Source organism: Macaca thibetana, chromosome 4, assembly GCF_024542745.1.
Source record: "Macaca thibetana thibetana isolate TM-01 chromosome 4, ASM2454274v1, whole genome shotgun sequence".
NCBI lineage: Eukaryota > Metazoa > Chordata > Mammalia > Primates > Cercopithecidae > Macaca > Macaca thibetana.
Genome location: NC_065581.1, coordinates 95169886 through 95186369, shown reverse-complemented (window position 1 = coordinate 95186369; position 16484 = coordinate 95169886). Strand labels below are relative to the sequence as shown.

Below are 16484 nucleotides of genomic sequence, written 5' to 3'. Positions count from 1 at the left end.
ATTAATATTTTTTTCCAAATTAGTAATTGGGAATGGGGGGCAAGAAATCATTTTTGTCAGTATCTCTGAAGGTACAGAAAAGAAGGAAAATCAAGTTCTTCCAAGCTTCAGGGATGGTCGGATGAGAAGGGTGCATTGTATGTGGAAAACAACAGAGGTATGACAAGGAATGAAGTTTCTATTTTCAAAACTTCTTTTGAAGTAAACAGGACAGAGGTACCAGAGCCAATAGGAATAAGCATATAAGCTGTGCCAAATATGACTGATTAGGGAGACCTCTAGCTTTAAGTGATTAACAGAGTTATAAAAAAATTTCAACTGTGAAAAGGCAAATGTGTTGACCAGAAAAATAAAATCTATTCCTATAAATTGCACTTGGTAAAACAATTGATTCATTTTCAATACTTCTTCCATGCAAAAGAAAAGTCCTAGCTGGGCTTTGTGATTAGTGAGCCATTACTGGAGAAAAAAAATTGCTATAATTGAAAGCTGAGTTATGTATCATCTGAAAAAACACTTTCTGCAAAACAAAATCCAAGCTTGACTAGTTTATTACAGATATGCTTTCCAAAGATGATCTGTGAAACTGTAGTGCCACGACAGATGTTCATTGCAAAATCTCACATACATGCAAATATGTATATATATATGTAAAGTTTCTGTAGTTAGATCTGTTTAAAAAACACTGCATTTTATAAGGTTATTTTCTGTATTACTAAAGAACATTAGCATATTAGAGGCACTAAGTTCTGAAATAAAGAATCTCTTAAATTTCCTTCAGATCTTTACTATCCAACTAATTTTATTACTATTTTCCTTCCTGACCCTGTGAACATTCTCCTTGCTGAAATACACTTTGGGAAATTCCATATTAGAGTTCAATAAGTTAGTGAAAACGTATTTTTATCAAGCAGAACTAGAATAGATGCAATCTCTGCCCCAAGTTTATTCCCCTACACCTAGGAACTGATTAATAGAAGTTTTGGGTTGTTAATTATAATTAAGTTGAGATCAGACTTTCAGAAGGTGTGCAATAAAGTAGACGGTATTTATAAATTAATATGCCAAAAATTGGAGCGGCATTATTTATTTTTCCCCGTATTACAAAGGCAAAGGATAGTAGATATGTTTCTACCTACAAATGTGAGGAATGGACGTCACCAAAGTTGTGATGTGGATATTTTCTAAATTCATCATGCTTTTAAATAACTTGGAATATAAAGTTGCTTGGATATTCTAAGACTGGAGATACACACAGTTTTGAAGGGGTAATCAGAGCAGACAGTAGGGTCAGATAAATGAGTAATTGTCTCAAGAACAGAAGGGGTAACGAAAAACTCAGTAATTAAGATACATAATATTTTAATCAATAGATTTTGATATTAAAATTTATGCAAATAAATCCATGATGAACAAAATATCAAAATTTTAAATAAAGACAGGATTAGTGTTACTGATGTTCCCTTTTGCCTCAGGCTCCAATATGGCTCAGCACAGCACTGGGATAAGAAAGTACCAGGAGACAAACTGCAAGAAGAAAGGAGCACTTAATTGGGTATCCAAATTAGCTCTGATTCTTCCTGATAATAAACAGCCATATAACTTTAGAAAGCCTTATAAATATACCATGTCTGTGTTTACTCATTTATAGAGAGAAAAATAATTCTCTAGCTATTCTGAGAAGCATTCAATCAAATGGAAGTTTTTATAGATGTTCAAGAAAAAATAAAAATGGATAGTAATCTTGATATCAAAAACACTTGGGAAAAGCTCTGTTGAATTTGATCAGGTTTCTTTAGAACTTCTCATATACTTTTAACATGTTAGTGTATTTTATAATTGTCTTATAAGGAAACAGAGTATTTAAACAACTAGAGCACTTATTAACATCTTATGCACAGTATGAAAAATGCTGAACAAAATGATCTCGAGTTTCCTCCTCCCTTTAAAACTTTAAAATTCTAAAGAGACTTTTTAAAGGTAACATGCACAGAGTAAACAGCAGTTTGGTACAAGTTAATACTTCATAAAAAATAAATAGAAGTATGCTTACAGAAATATATATTTTAATCGATCATTTATAGAACAGCAAAGTTATCTCATACCCATATTCCTGAAAAACAGAGAACCTTCATGTTGGCTTCAACAGCCAGAAACAAACGTTAGATTAGGCTGAAGTTCTCATACTGAAACCTTACAGAAGACATGTAAAGGGTGGAAAGTGAATGGAATAGAAACTGAGTCACCATAGTTAGCTGACAGTGGGTGAGAAGGGTAATTTTATGGGAACATATATTTTTAAAATGTTTCAGTATATGAATATGAAGTTTTGAAATAATATTACAAAAGTGTATCAATCATAAAACACTAACATGTATACACACAGTCATAGTTTTATATGTGTATTTTTTTCATGTGTGTGTGCATGTGTGTGGGTGGGTGTGGGATGGGGGGGAGAGAGAGAGAGAGAGAGAACAATTGGGTATTAAATATTGAAAGGGATACTGTCAAGGCATATCAAATGATTCCATACTCAGAGACAATGAAATGTATCCTTCTGAAGAAATTACATCAATGACTTCCAAAATGCTTTAGAAAAAAAATGATGAAAAACAAATGTATGGTAGTTTAATAATACATGTAGCATTTTTTTTTGGAAGAGCTCAATATCTAATAGTATAACTAAATATTTTGCAAAATGTGTCATGGAACCTGTGTTCAAAACAAACAACTGAGTTGGAATTTTCATGAATCTCAACAAAAATAATTACTTTTTAATCTTCTCTTTAAACTTTGAAAATTTCAAATGTTTTCCTCTATAACCTTATGTCAATTTTGTAAATCTCAATCTATACCTACTACTATCACAGCAAAATTAAGGGAAAGGTCCATATATCTACTACCCTCACACTTGCATGGCCTGCCCAATTATCAACATCTCCTATCAGAGTGGAATATTTATTACAACTGAACCTACGTTTCTGCATTGTCACCAAAAGTCCATAATTTACATTAGGTTTCACTCTTGGTGTTGTATAGTTGATGGGTTTCACCAAATGCCTAATGACACGTAGCCACCATTATGGTAACATACAGAGAGTAGTTTCACTGCCCAAAACAAAATCGTCTGTGTTCTGGCTATTAATCCCATTCTCAACCTCTGGAAATCAGTGATCTTTTATTATCTCCATAGTTTTTCATTTTCTAGAATGTTACATAGTTGGAATCATACAGTATACAGCTGTTTCAGATTGGCTTCTTTCACTTAGTGATATGCATTTAAGTTTACTCCATGTCTCTTCATGACTTGATAGATAATTTCTCTTTAGCAATGAACCATATCACTCTGTGTGGATGTTCATTTTCCATTCATCTACTGAATGGTATCTTGGCTGCTTCCAAGTTTTGGCAATTATGAATAAAGCTGCAGGTTTTTCTGTGGACAAAAGTTTTCAACTTAACTGTGTTAACACCAAGAAGCCTTGTACCTATTTTAATTCATCCTACCAGATGACAAAACAATAAACTTGATTAAATACAGTTCTGCCAACTCTAGTATATACAGTTGCTAGTATATACAGTTGTTCTGAATAAAGTTAAAGAAACACACACACACACACACAGAGTGTTTCTGAACTCACTTTACATTTATGAGCACAAACTTCAATTTTTTTTTTAGTGCTCGATTGTTCTGTACTTCCATTCACTCAATTATCTAGAATAACATATGATTCATATTTCCTCCTCTCCAATTCTCTAGTATCTTCTCCTTCATGTTTACTCTCAGCCATGTCCTTGCTCTATTTTTCACTGAGAAAACAGAAATCAATTGAACAGAATTTCCACAAGTTTTTTCCATTTTTTTTCACACTTCTAGAAACCTGCCTTTGTAACCTTACATTTTTCCTTTTTTTTTTTTTTTTCTATTACTGTGGAGGAATTGTTCTTCCTCCTACATAGGCCAAATCCTCCATTCACCTGCTAGATTACATCGCGTATAGCCTAATCAAGTACACCACTCAAGCCAATCTTTCTCGCACACCATAATTTTCTTCTCTCTACATTTTCCCTTCCCATTTCTGCCTAATTTCTCTCCTTCCTTTTATATCAAAACTCGCTTAAAGACACCTAATCTCACTTTCTCCTGCCATTTTCATTTGACTCCACTCCAAAGAGGCGTTTTGCCACTCTCCACTACACCTAAACTAAGTTATCAGTGAACTCTATTTTGCCAAGCCCAATGGTCAAGTCTTGTTATCTATTATATTTCTGCTATAAGTAATATTTTACACTTTTCACATCCACTACCACTTTAAATCAAACTATCATTATCTCCCTCCTAGATTACTACTAAAGCCTCTCAACTGCTCCAGCTCTCACATTGCCCCCCTCCAACCTATACCTAGCTAAAGTCAGATGAATTCTGTAAAAATGTAAAGTGCATCAATGCACTTTTATGCTCATAGTTCTCCATCCTACTCAGGGTAAATTACAAAGACTTCCTAATGTAAGAAGTTATATCTAATCTGGTCACCTGTAACCTCTGAGTTTATCACCTATTCCTCTCTTTCCCACAAGCCGGGTCATTCCGCTAAAATCATATTGGCCTCTCTGTTGTCCTTTAAACAAACTAGGCATGCTCCCAGTTCATATCTTTTGATGTTCTTTCCTCTGCCTCTTATAATCTCAACTTTAATAATCATAGGATTTGTTTCCCTTTACCTTCAGGTCTTAACTAACCCACTCCTTTCCCAGAGCATTCTTCCCTAGGTATACTGTCTAAAATTGTGTACACACACACACACACACACACTTCCTATAACACTACCCTAGTTATTATCCACTGCACTTATCACTCCCTGACACATTGCAAATTGTATTGTTTTCTTTAATGTATAATTTACATTTTCCATGATATATTTTACTTACTACCTATTAATTTTTCTCATTTAGAATGTGAGCTCCTGAGGGCAAGTTTTTCTTCTTCAGTTCTGTTTACAGCTGTATCCCCAGGACCTAAAACAAGTCTCTAACAAACAGGTGCCCGAAATGTATTTGTTGAATAAATTAAATAAGTGAATTTTGACTTCATTTCAGTTGAAAGTATTTCTCCATTTATCTAATTATAATAATTAAATAATTTGTCCAAAGGTAACACATAATATTCTAGTGAGAATGATTAGAAACAATGTAAGGGATCCTTATTTCTCCCTTTCTGCCTTATATTACACCTGAAGTTTTTGGTCAACTTAATCTTTAGCTATACAAAGTTTTAATTTTTATATTATCAAACAATCCTATCAATTCTTTTCTGGCAACTGGATTCCTATTGTTGGTTAAGAAGGCACCTCACAGATCCCAGGTTGCAAATATAATCTCCAAAGTATTTGTACAGATTCTTTCAAAAACATCTGACATTTTTGTACATGTTGTATTACAGCAGTTCAACTTATTGATTAATTACTCCTATTTGTAATGCTATTTATTTAGACTTTCACCTATAGATAGAAATATATATATTAGCCCAGACTTACATAGGGTCAGTATCATTGATATACCACTAGGCTATATAATTTTTTCAGCTTCAGTATAATATCATAGGACCACCATCATATATGTAGTCCATCATTGACTAAAATGTCACTATGTGATGCATGATTTTATATATATACATATATATACATATATACACATATATATACATATATACACATATATACATATATACATATATACACATATATATACACACATATATACACATATATATACACACAAGCATATCTCCTTTTATTGCACTTCACTTTAATGCATTTGTAGATACTGCATTTTTTACAAATTGAAGATTTGCGGTAACCCTGCATTGAGCAAGTCTATTGGTGACATTTTTTCCAAGAGCATGTGTTCACTTCGCATCTCTGTATCACATTTTGGCAATTCCTGCAATGTTTAAAACATTTTTATTTCTGTTATGGTAACCTATGATCGGTAATCTCTGATGTTAATATTGTCATTGTTTGGAGCACCACAAACTGCACCCATTTACGTCGCCAAACTTAATCCATAAATGCTGTGTGTGTTCTGAGTGGTCCATTGACCAGCCATTCAATGCCTTTTTCCAACTTCTCGAGCTTCTCTATTCCCTGAGACACAACAATATCGAAATGAGCCCAATCTGGGGCCTTCTTAATCCCTGAGATGCAACAATATTGAAATGAGGCCAACACTTATGGCCTGTAAGTGTTCAAGTGAAAGTTAGAGTCACTCTAAATCAAAAGCTAGAAATGCGTAAGCTTAGTGAGGAAGGCATGTCAAAAGTTGAAGCAGGGTCAAAGCTAGGCTGCTTTCATCAAACAGTTAGCCAACTTGTGAATGCAGAGTAAAAGTTATTGAAAGAAATTAAATGTGCTACTCCAGTGAACACAAGAATGAGAAGAAAGCAACACAGACTTATTGCTGATAGGGAGAAGGTTTGAGTGGTTGTCTTGATAGAAAACCAAACCAGCCACAGTATTCCTTTAAGACAAAGCCTAATCCAGAGCAAGCGCCCAACTCTTTTCAATTCTGTGAAGGCAGATCGACATGAGGAATCTGCAGAAGAAAAGTGTGAACCTAGTAGAGGATTGTTCATGAGATTTAAGGAAAGAAGGCATCTCCATAACCTAAAAGTGCAAGGTGAAGCATCAAGTGCTGATATAGAAGCTGCAGCAAGTTATCCAGAAGAAGTATCTAAAATCATTGACAAAGGTGGCTACACTGAACAGCAGATTTTCAATGTAGATGAAACTGCCTTACATGTTGGAAGAGGATGCCATTTGGTTCTTTCATAGCTAGAAAGAAGTCAGTAAATGCCTTCAAGGCTTCAAAGAGCAGGCTGACTCTCTTGTTAGGGGCTAATGCAGCTGGTGACCTTAAGTTGAAGCGAATGCTCATTTACCATTCCAAAAATCCCAGGGCCCTTAGGAATTAGGCTAAATCTCTGCCTGTGCCTTATATATGGAAACCACAAAGCCTGGATGACAGTACATCTGTTGAAAGCAAGGTTTACAGAATATTTTAAGCTCACTAATGTTGAGACCTACTGCTCAAAAAACAAAGATTTCATTCAAGCTATACTGTTCATTGACAATGCACCTAATCACCCAAGAGCCCAGATGAAGATGTACAAGGAGATTAACTTGGTTTTCATGGCTGCTAACATAACAACCATTCTGCAGTCCATGAATCAAGGACTAATTTTTACTTCCAAGACTTATTATTTAAGAAATACATTTTGTAAGGCTACAGCTGCCATAGAAAGTAGTTCTTTTGATAGACATGGGAAAAGTAAATTGACACCTTCTGAAAATAATAGACCATTCTGGACACCATTAAGAACATTTGTGATTTATGAGAGGATGTCAAAATATCAACATTAACAGGAGTTTATAAGAAATTGATTCCAACCTTCATAAATGACTTTGAGGGGTTCAGGATTTCAGTGGAGGAAGTAATTGTCAATTTGGTAGATAGAGCAAGAGAATCAGAATTGGAAGTGGGCCCAAAGATAAGGCTGAATTGCTATAATCTCATGATAAAACTCATGAGAAACTACTTCTTATGGATGAGCAAACAAAATGGTTTCTGAAGATGGAATCTGCTCCTGGTGAAGATGCTGTGAGCAGTGTTAACAAGACAACAAAGGATCTAGAATATTACTCCTATTTATTTGATAAAGGAGTGGCAGAGTTTGAGTTCCAGTTTTAAAAGTTCTGCTTTGGGTAAAATGCTCTCAAGTAGCATTGCATGTTACAGAGAAATCTTTTGTGAAAGGAAGAGTCAAATTATATGGCAAATTTTGCTTTATTTTAAGAAATTGCCATACTCCACCCAACTTTCAGCAACCCTGATCAGTCAGAAGCCATCATTATCAAGGCAAGACCATCTACCAGCAATGAGACTACAACTTGCTGAAGGCTCAGATAATCGCTAGCATTTTTTAGCCATAAAGTTTTTTTTTAATGAGGGTGTGTACTTTTTTTAGTCATAATGCTATTATTACTCACTTAAAAGACAATAGTATAATGTAAACATAACTTTTATATGCATTGGGAAACCAAAAACAATTGTGTAAGTCTCTTTCTTGCAATATTTACTTCATTCCAGTGGTCAGGAATAAAACCTGCAATATTTACACACTTTTTTTTCTTTTTTTAAATTATTATTATACTTTAGGTTCTAGGGTACATGTGCATAACGTGCAGGTTTGTTACATATGTATATTTGTGCCATGTTGTTGTGCTGCACCCATCAACTCATCACCACCCATCAACTCGTCCTTTATATCAGGTATAACTCCCACTGCAATCCTTCCTCCCTACCCCCTCCCCATAATAGGCCCCAGTGTGTGATGTTCCCCTTCCTGTGTCCAAGTGATCTCATTGTTCAGTTCCCACCTATGAGTGAGAATATGTGGTGTTTGGTTTTCTGTTCTTGCAACAGTTTGCTGAGAATGATGGTTTCCAGCTGCATCCATGTCCCTACAAAGGACCCAAACTCATCCTTTTTTATGGCTGCAGAGTATTCTATGGTGTATCTGTGCCACATTTTCTTAATCTGATCTGTCACTGATGGACATTTGGGTTGATTCCAAGTCTTTGCTATTGTGAATAGTGCCGCAATGAACATACGTGTGCATGTGTCTTTATAGCAGCATGATTTATAATTCCTTGGGTATATACCCAGTAATGGGATGGCTGGGTCATATGGTACTTCTAGTTCTAGATCCTTGAGGAATCGCCATACTGTTTTCCATAATGGTTGAACTAATTTACAATCCCACCAATAGTGTAAAAGTGTTCTTATTTCTCCACATCCTCTTCAACACCTGTTGTTTCCTGACTTTTTAATGATTGCCATTCTAACTGGTGTGAGATGGTATCTCATTGTGGTTTTGATTTGCATTTCTCTGATGGCCAGTGATGATGAGCATTTTTTCATGTGTCTGTTGACTGTATGCATGTCTTCTTTTGAGAAATGTCTGTTCATATCCCTTGCCCACTTTTTGATGGGATTGTTTGTTTTTTCTTGTAAATTTGTTTCAGTTCTTCATAGGTTCTGGATATTAGCCCTTTGTCAGATGAGTAGATTGCAAAAATTTTCTCCCATTCTGTAGGTTGCCTGTTCACTCTGATGGTAGTTTCTTTTGCTGTGCAGAAGCTCTTTAGTTTAATTAGATCCCATTTGTCAATTTTGGCTTTTGTTGCCATTGCTTTTGGTGTTTTAGACATGAAGTCCTTGCCCATGCCTACGTCCTGAATGCTATTACCTAGGTTTTCTTCTAGGGTTTTTATGGTTTTAGGTCTAACATTTAAGTCTCTAATCCATCTTGAATTAATTTTCGTATAAGGAGTAAGGAAAGGATCCAGTTTCAGCTTTCTACTTACGGCTAGCCAATTTTCCCAGCATCATTTATTAAATAGGGAATACGAGCCCCATTTCTTGTTTTTGTCAGGTTTGCCAAAGATCAGATGGCTGTAGATGTGTGGTATTATTTCTGAGGACTCTGTTCTGTTCCATTGGTCTATATCTCTGTTTTGGTGCCAGTACCATGCTGTTTTGGTTACTGTAGCCTTGTAGTACAGTTTGAAGTAAGGTAGCATGATGCCTCCAGCTTTGTTCTTTTGACTTAGGATTGTCTTGGCAACGCGGGCTCTTTTTTGGTTCCATATGAACTTTAAAGCAGTTTTTTCCAATTCTGTGAAGAAACTCATTGGTAGCTTGATGGGGATGGCATTGAATCCATAAATTACCTTGGGCAGTATGGCCATTTTCAAGATACTGATTCTTCCTCTCCATAAGCATGGTATGTTCTTCCATTTGTTTGTGTCCTCTTTTATTTCAATGAGCAGTGGTTTGTAGTTCTCCTTGAAGAGGTCCTTTACATCCTTTGTAAGTTAGATTCCTAGGTATTTTATTCTCTTTGAAGCAATTGTGAATGGAAGTTCATTCACGATTTGGCTCTCTGTTTGTCTGTTAACTGGTGTATAAGAATGCTTGTGATTTTTGCACGTTAACTTCGTATCCTGAGACTTTGATGAAGTTGCTTATCAGTTTAAGGAGATTTTGGGCTGAGACAATGGGGTTTTCTAAATATACAGAGATGTCATCTGCAAACAGGGACAATTTGCCTTCTTTTCCTAACTGAATATCCTTTATTTCTTTCTCTTGCCTGATTGCCCTAGCCAGAACTTCCAACACTATGTTGAATAGGAGTGGTGAGAGAAGGCATCTTTGTCTTGTGCCAGTTTTCAAAAGGAATGCTTCCAGTTTTTGCCCATTCAGTATGATATTGGCTGTGGGTTTGTCACAAATAGCTCTTATTATTTTGAGATACGTTCTATCAATACCAAATTTATTGAGAGTTTTTAGCATGAATGGCTGTTGAATTTTGTCAAAGGCCTTTTCTGCATCTATTGCGATAATCATGTGGTTTTTGTCTTTGGTTCTGTTTATGTGCTGGATTACATTTATTGATTTGTGTATGTTGAACCAGCCTTGCATCCCAGGGATGAAGCCCACTTGATCATGGTGGATAAGCATTTTGATGTGCTGCTGGATTCGGTTTGCCAGTATTTTATTGAGGATTTTTGCGTCGATGTTCATCAAGGACATTGGTCTAAAATTCACTTTTTTTGTTGTGCCTCTGCCAGGCTTTGGTATCAGGATGATGTTGGCCTCATAAAATGAGTTAGGGAGGATTCCCTCTTTTTCTATTGATTGGAATAGTTTCAGAAGGAATGGTACCAGCTCCTCCTTGTACCTCTGGTAGAATTGAGCTGTGAATCCATCTGGTCCTGTACTTTTTTTGGTTGGTAGGCTATTAATTATTGCCTCAATTTCAGAGCCTGCTATTGGTCTATTCAGGGATTCAACTTCTTCCTGGTTTAGTCTTGGGAGAATGTAAGTGTCCAGGAAATTATCCATTTCTTCTAGGTTTTCTAGTTTATTTGCGTAGAGGTGTTTATAGTATTCTCTCATGGTAGTTTGTATTTCTGTGGGGTCGGTGGTGATATCCCCTTTATCATTTTTTATTGCGTCTATTTGATTCTTCTCTCTTTTCTTCTTTATTAGTCTTGCTAGTGGTATATCAATTTTGTTGATCTTTTCAAAAACCCAGCTCCTGGATTCATTGATTTTTTGGAGACTTTTTTGTGTCTCTATCTCCTTCAGTTCTGCTCTGATCTTAGTTATTTCTTGCTTTCTGCTAGCTTTTGAATGTGTTTGCTCTTGCTTCTCTAGTTCTTTTAATTGTGATGTTAGAGTGTCAATTTTAGATCTTTCCAGCTTTCTCTTGTGGGCATTTAGTGCTATAAATTTCCCTCTACACACTGCTTTAAAGGTGTCCCAGAGATTCTGGTATGTTGTATCTTTGTTCTCATTGGTTTCAAAGAACATCTTTATTTCTGCCTTCATTTCGCTTTGTACCCAGTAGTCATTCAGGAGCAGGTTGTTCAGTTTCCATGTAGTTGAGCGGTTTTGATTGAGTTTCTTTGTCCTGAGTTCTAGTTTGATTGCACTGTGGTCTGAGAGACAGTTTGCTATAATTTCTGTTTTTGTACATTTGCTGAGGAGTGCTTTACTTCCAATTATGTGGTCAATTTTGGAATAAGTGCGATGTGGTGCCGAGAAGAATGTATATTCTGTTGATTTGGGGTGGAGAGTTCTGTAGATGTCTATTAGGTCTGCTTGCTGCAGAGATGAGTTCAATTCCTGGATATCCTTGTTAACTTTCAGTCTCGTTGATCTGTCTAATGTTGACAGTGGGGTGTTGAAGTCTCCCATTATTATTGTATGGGAGTCTAAGTCTCTTTGTAAGTCTCTAAGGACTTGCTTTATGAATCTGGGTGCTCCTGTATTGGGTGCATATATATTTAGGATACTTAGCTCTTCCTGTTGAATTGATCCCTTTACCATTATGTAATGGCCTTGTTTGTCTCTTTTGATATTTGATGGTTTAAAATCTGTTTTTTCAGAGACTAGGATTGCAACCCCTGCTTTTTTGTTGTTGTTGTTCTCCATTTGCTTGGTAGATCTTCCTCCATCCCTTTATTTTCAGCCTATGTATGTCTCTGCATGTGAGATGGGTCTCCTGAATACAGCAGACTGATGGGCCTTGACTCTTTATCCAGTTTGCCAGTCTGTGTCTTTTAATTGGACCATTTAGTCCTTTTACATTTAAGGTTAATATTTTTATGTGTGAAGTTGATCCTGTCATTATGATATTAACTGGTTATTTTGCTCGTTAGTTGATGCAGTTTCTTCCTAGCATCAATGGTCTTTACATTTTGGCATGTTTTTGCAATGGCTAGTACCAGTTGTTCTTTTGCATGTTTAGTGCTTCCTTCAGGGTCTCTTGTAAGGCAGGCCTAGTGGCGACAAAATCTCTCAGCATTTGCTTATCTGTAAAGGATTTTATTTCTCCTTCACTTATGAAACTTAGTTTGGCTGGATATGAAATTCTGGGTTTAAAATTCTTTTCTTTAAGAATGTTGAATATTGGCCCCCACTCTCTTCTGGCTTGTAGAGTTTCTGCCGAGAGATCTGCTGTTAGTCTGATGGGCTTCCCTTTGTGGGTAACCTGACCTTTCTCTCTGGCTGTCCGTAACAGTTTTTCCTTCATTTCAACTTTGGTGAATCTGACAATTATGTGTCTTGGAGTTGCTTTTCTCGAGGAATATCTTTGTGGCGTTCTCTGTATTTCCTGAATTTGAATGTTGGCCTGTCTTACTAGGTTGGGGAAGTTTTCCTGGATGATATCCTGAAGAGTGTTTTCCAACTTGGTTCCATTTTCTCCCTCACTTTCAGGCACCCCAATCAGACGTAGATTTGGTCTTTTCACATAATCTCATACTTCTTGAAGGCTTTGTTCATTTATTTTTCCTCTTTTTTCTTTAGACTTCTCTTCTCGCTTCATTTCATTCATTTGATCCTCAATTGCTGATACTCTTTCTTCCAGTTGCTTGAGTCGGTTACTGAAGCTTGTGCATTTTTCACATATTTCTCGTGTCATGGTTTTTATCTCTGTCAGTTCATTTATGGCCTTTTCTGCATTGATTATTCTAGTTATCCATTCTTCTATTCTTTTTACAAGATTTTAAGTTTCTTTGCACTGGGTACGTAATTCCTCCTGTAGCTCTGAGAAGTCTGATGGACTGAAGCCTTCTTCTCTCAACTCGTCAAAGTCATTCTCTATCCAGCTTTGATCCGTTGCTGGCGATGAGCCATGTTCCTTTGTAGGGGGAGATGCGCTCTTATTTTTTGAATTTCCAGCTTTTCTGCCCTGCTTTTTCCCCATCTTTGTGGTTTTATCTGCCTTTGGTCTTTGACGATGGTGACATACTGATGGGGTTTTGGTGTGGGTGTCCTTCCTGTTTGATAGTTTTCCTTGTAACAGTCAGGACCCTCAGCTGTAGGTCTGTTGGAGATGGCTTGAGGTCCACTCCAGACCCTGTTTGCCTGGGTATCAGCAGCAGAGGTTGCAGAAGATAGAATATTGCTGAACAGCGAGTGTACCTGTCTGATTCTTGCTTTGGAAGCTTCCTCTCAGGGGTATACTCCACCTGTGAGGTGTGGGGTGTCAGACTGCCCCTAGTGGGGGATGTCTCCCAGTTAGGCTACTCAGGGGTCAGGGACCCACTTGAGCAGTCTGTCCATTCTCAGATCTCAACCTCCGTGTTGGGAGATCCACTGCTCTCTTCTAAGCTGTCAGACAGGGTCATTTGGGTCTGCAGAGGTTTCTGCTGCTTTTTTTGGTTTGTTTAGCTGTGCCCTGTCTCCAGAGGTGGACTCTACAGAGACAGGCAGGCCTCCTTGAGCTGCTGTGGGCTCCACCCAGTTCAAGCTTCCCAGCGGCTTTGTTTACCTACTTAAGCCTCAGCAATGGTGGGCGCCCCTCCCCCAGCCTCACTGCTGCCTTGCCATTAGATCACAGACTGCTGCACTAGCAATGAGGGAGGCTCCACAGGCGTGGGACCCTCCCGGCCAGGTGTGGGATATAATCTCCTGGTGTGCCATTTGCTAAGACCCTTGGTAAAGTGCAGTATTGGGGTGGGAGTTACCTGATTTCCAGGTGTTGTGTGTCTCAGTTCCCCTGGCTTGGAAAAGGGATTCCCTTCCCCCTTGAGCTTCCCAGGTGAGGCGATGCCTCACCCTGCTTCAGCTCCCGCTGGTCGGGCTGCAGCAGCTGACCAACACCGATTGTCTGGCACTCCCTAGTGAGATGAACCCGGTACCTCAGTTGAAAATGCAGAAATCACCCGTCTTCTGTGTTGCTGGCACTGGGAGCTGGAGACTGGAGCTGTTCCTATTCCTACATGCTTTTATTTTTAATAAGTCTCCTGAAGTGTTTTTCTTTATATAATACCTATTAAATAAACAGCTTTGATTTTATCATTTACTATTTTCTATATTTTACCTTATTAATTTAAAATTTTTAACTTTTATATGGTATGTCCTCTTTCTACTTTATTTTGCACTGTTTTGTAATTGTTTTTCTAATTTCATAAAATAATTTGTACATTTTGTTTGTTTGTTTTGTTTTGTTGAGATGGAGTCTTGCTCTGTTGCCCAGGCTGGAGTGCAATGGCACCATGTCAGCTCACTGCAACCTCTGCTTGCTGGGTTCAAGCAATTCTCACACCTCAGCCTCCCAGGTAGCTGGGATTACAGGCATGTACCACCACACCCAGCTAATTTTTATATTTTTAGTAGAGATGGGGTTTTGTCATGTTGGCCAGGCTGCTCTCAAACTCCCCACCTCAGGTGATCCCCCCACCTCAGCTTCCTGAAGTGCTGGGATTACAGGCATGAGCCACTGTGCCCAGCCTTGTTTTTCTTTTTTATAAGACATTCATAATGCATTTTCCTCAGAGAAGTACTGTTCCTGTGTTCTTACAATTATGTCACAAAGTATTGTGTTTTTATTTTTTATTTTGTGCTTTCTGGATATGTAATTTTCCTACTTAAAAAAAAATCTGATCCAATAATTGTCTAATTCCCAAGTAACCTCAGAATACTTTAGCTTTTATTTTTCTTGTGCTTATTTATTTATTTGGTAAGAATTAGAGAATGTGGCCTAGAAATTCCCTTGTTTTAAATATCTTAATGTTTCCTCTGTGGCCAATTTTAGACAAATTTTTACAAATTCCTCATAATATACAAATTAAGTATCTTAACTTTTCAAGAGATATAAACTTCTATGTATAGCTAATTTTTGAACATTATTGGTTTTATTATTCACTTTTTTTTTTTTTTTTTTTTTTTGGTAACAGGCTTAATTCACTTTATTTTTCTAGTATAAAAACCCTATGTTGTAGCCACAGCTGGAGCCTGGGTCCACTGCACAGAGACTCTGCTGTGGGTCTTGACAAAGTGGTCAGTGAATTCCTGATAGGGAGACTTGGTAAACACAGTCTCCTTCCAGAGATCAGGGGTCAGGTACCTGTAGGTCTTAGAGATGGCATCAAAGGTGGCCTTGGCAAAGTTACCCAGGGTGGCAGTGCAGCCCCGGGCTGAGGTGTAGTAGTCATCAATACCAGCCATCTTGAGCAGCTTCTTGGGCACAGGCGCTGAGACGATGCCAGTGCCCCTGGGTGCAGGGATGAGGCACACCAGCACAGAGCCACAGTGGCCTGTCACCTTGCAAGGGACGGTGTGGGGCTTGCCGATCTTGTTCCCCCAGTAGCCTCTGCGCACCGGGACAATGGAGAGTTTGGCCAGGATGATGGCCCCACGGATGGTGGTGGCCACCTCCTGGGAGCACTTAAGCCTACGTGGCCATTGTAGTCCCCGATAGCAACAAATGCCTTGAACCTGGTAAGCTGGCCAGCACGGGTCTTCTTCTGCACCGGCATAATCTTCAAAACCTCGTCTTTGAGAGAGGCCCCCAAGAAAAAGTCAATGATCTCAGATTCCTTAATGGGCAGAGAGAAGAGGTAGATCTCCTACAGGGACTTGATCTTCATGTCCTTGACCAAGCCGCCCAGCTTGGTGACGGGCATCCACTCCTTATCCTCGGCCTTGCCTCAGCGAGCTCCACGCCTCGGCCCCGGCCCAGTCCACGGCCGCGATCCTGGCCTCGCCGAAACCTCCGCGGAAGCCACCGCGGTTCCCCATCCCAGGGCCACCAGGGCCTCCGGGCCCCCCTGCTGCACTGGCGTCATATGCCATTTGGTGTTTTCTCGGAGAAGAAGCTATTCATCTTATTTTTATGGCTATTTTTTTCCTGTCTCTCTCTAAGCCTAAAGGTGGGTAATTGAAATATTCCACTACAAACAGATTCAACTATTTTGTGGCCTATTGAAAAGAAGTTTATCTTTTTCATATATTATCTTCTATATATCATATCTTCTTTATAATACACTCATTTTATTATTCATTGGTATTTTATTTCATTTTCAGACTTTTAATATCATGTCTGATATTACCGCTGACACTTCTATAAT

At 38.0% G+C, this 16484-nt stretch overlaps 1 long non-coding RNA gene and 1 pseudogene across 1 annotated transcript in view; both read right to left on the bottom strand.

Annotated features, from left to right (window-relative positions):
* Window positions 1-1438: 1438 nt before the first annotated feature.
* LOC126952173 (uncharacterized) overlaps window positions 1439-16484 on the bottom strand; it is a 444665-nt gene continuing 429619 nt past the window's right edge. Inside the window, exon 8 of the long non-coding RNA XR_007724814.1 lies at window positions 1439-1527. This is a non-coding gene — a long non-coding RNA (uncharacterized LOC126952173). The remainder of the gene's footprint in view (window positions 1528-16484) is intronic.
* Window positions 15346-16474, bottom strand: LOC126952171 (40S ribosomal protein S2-like; annotated as a pseudogene).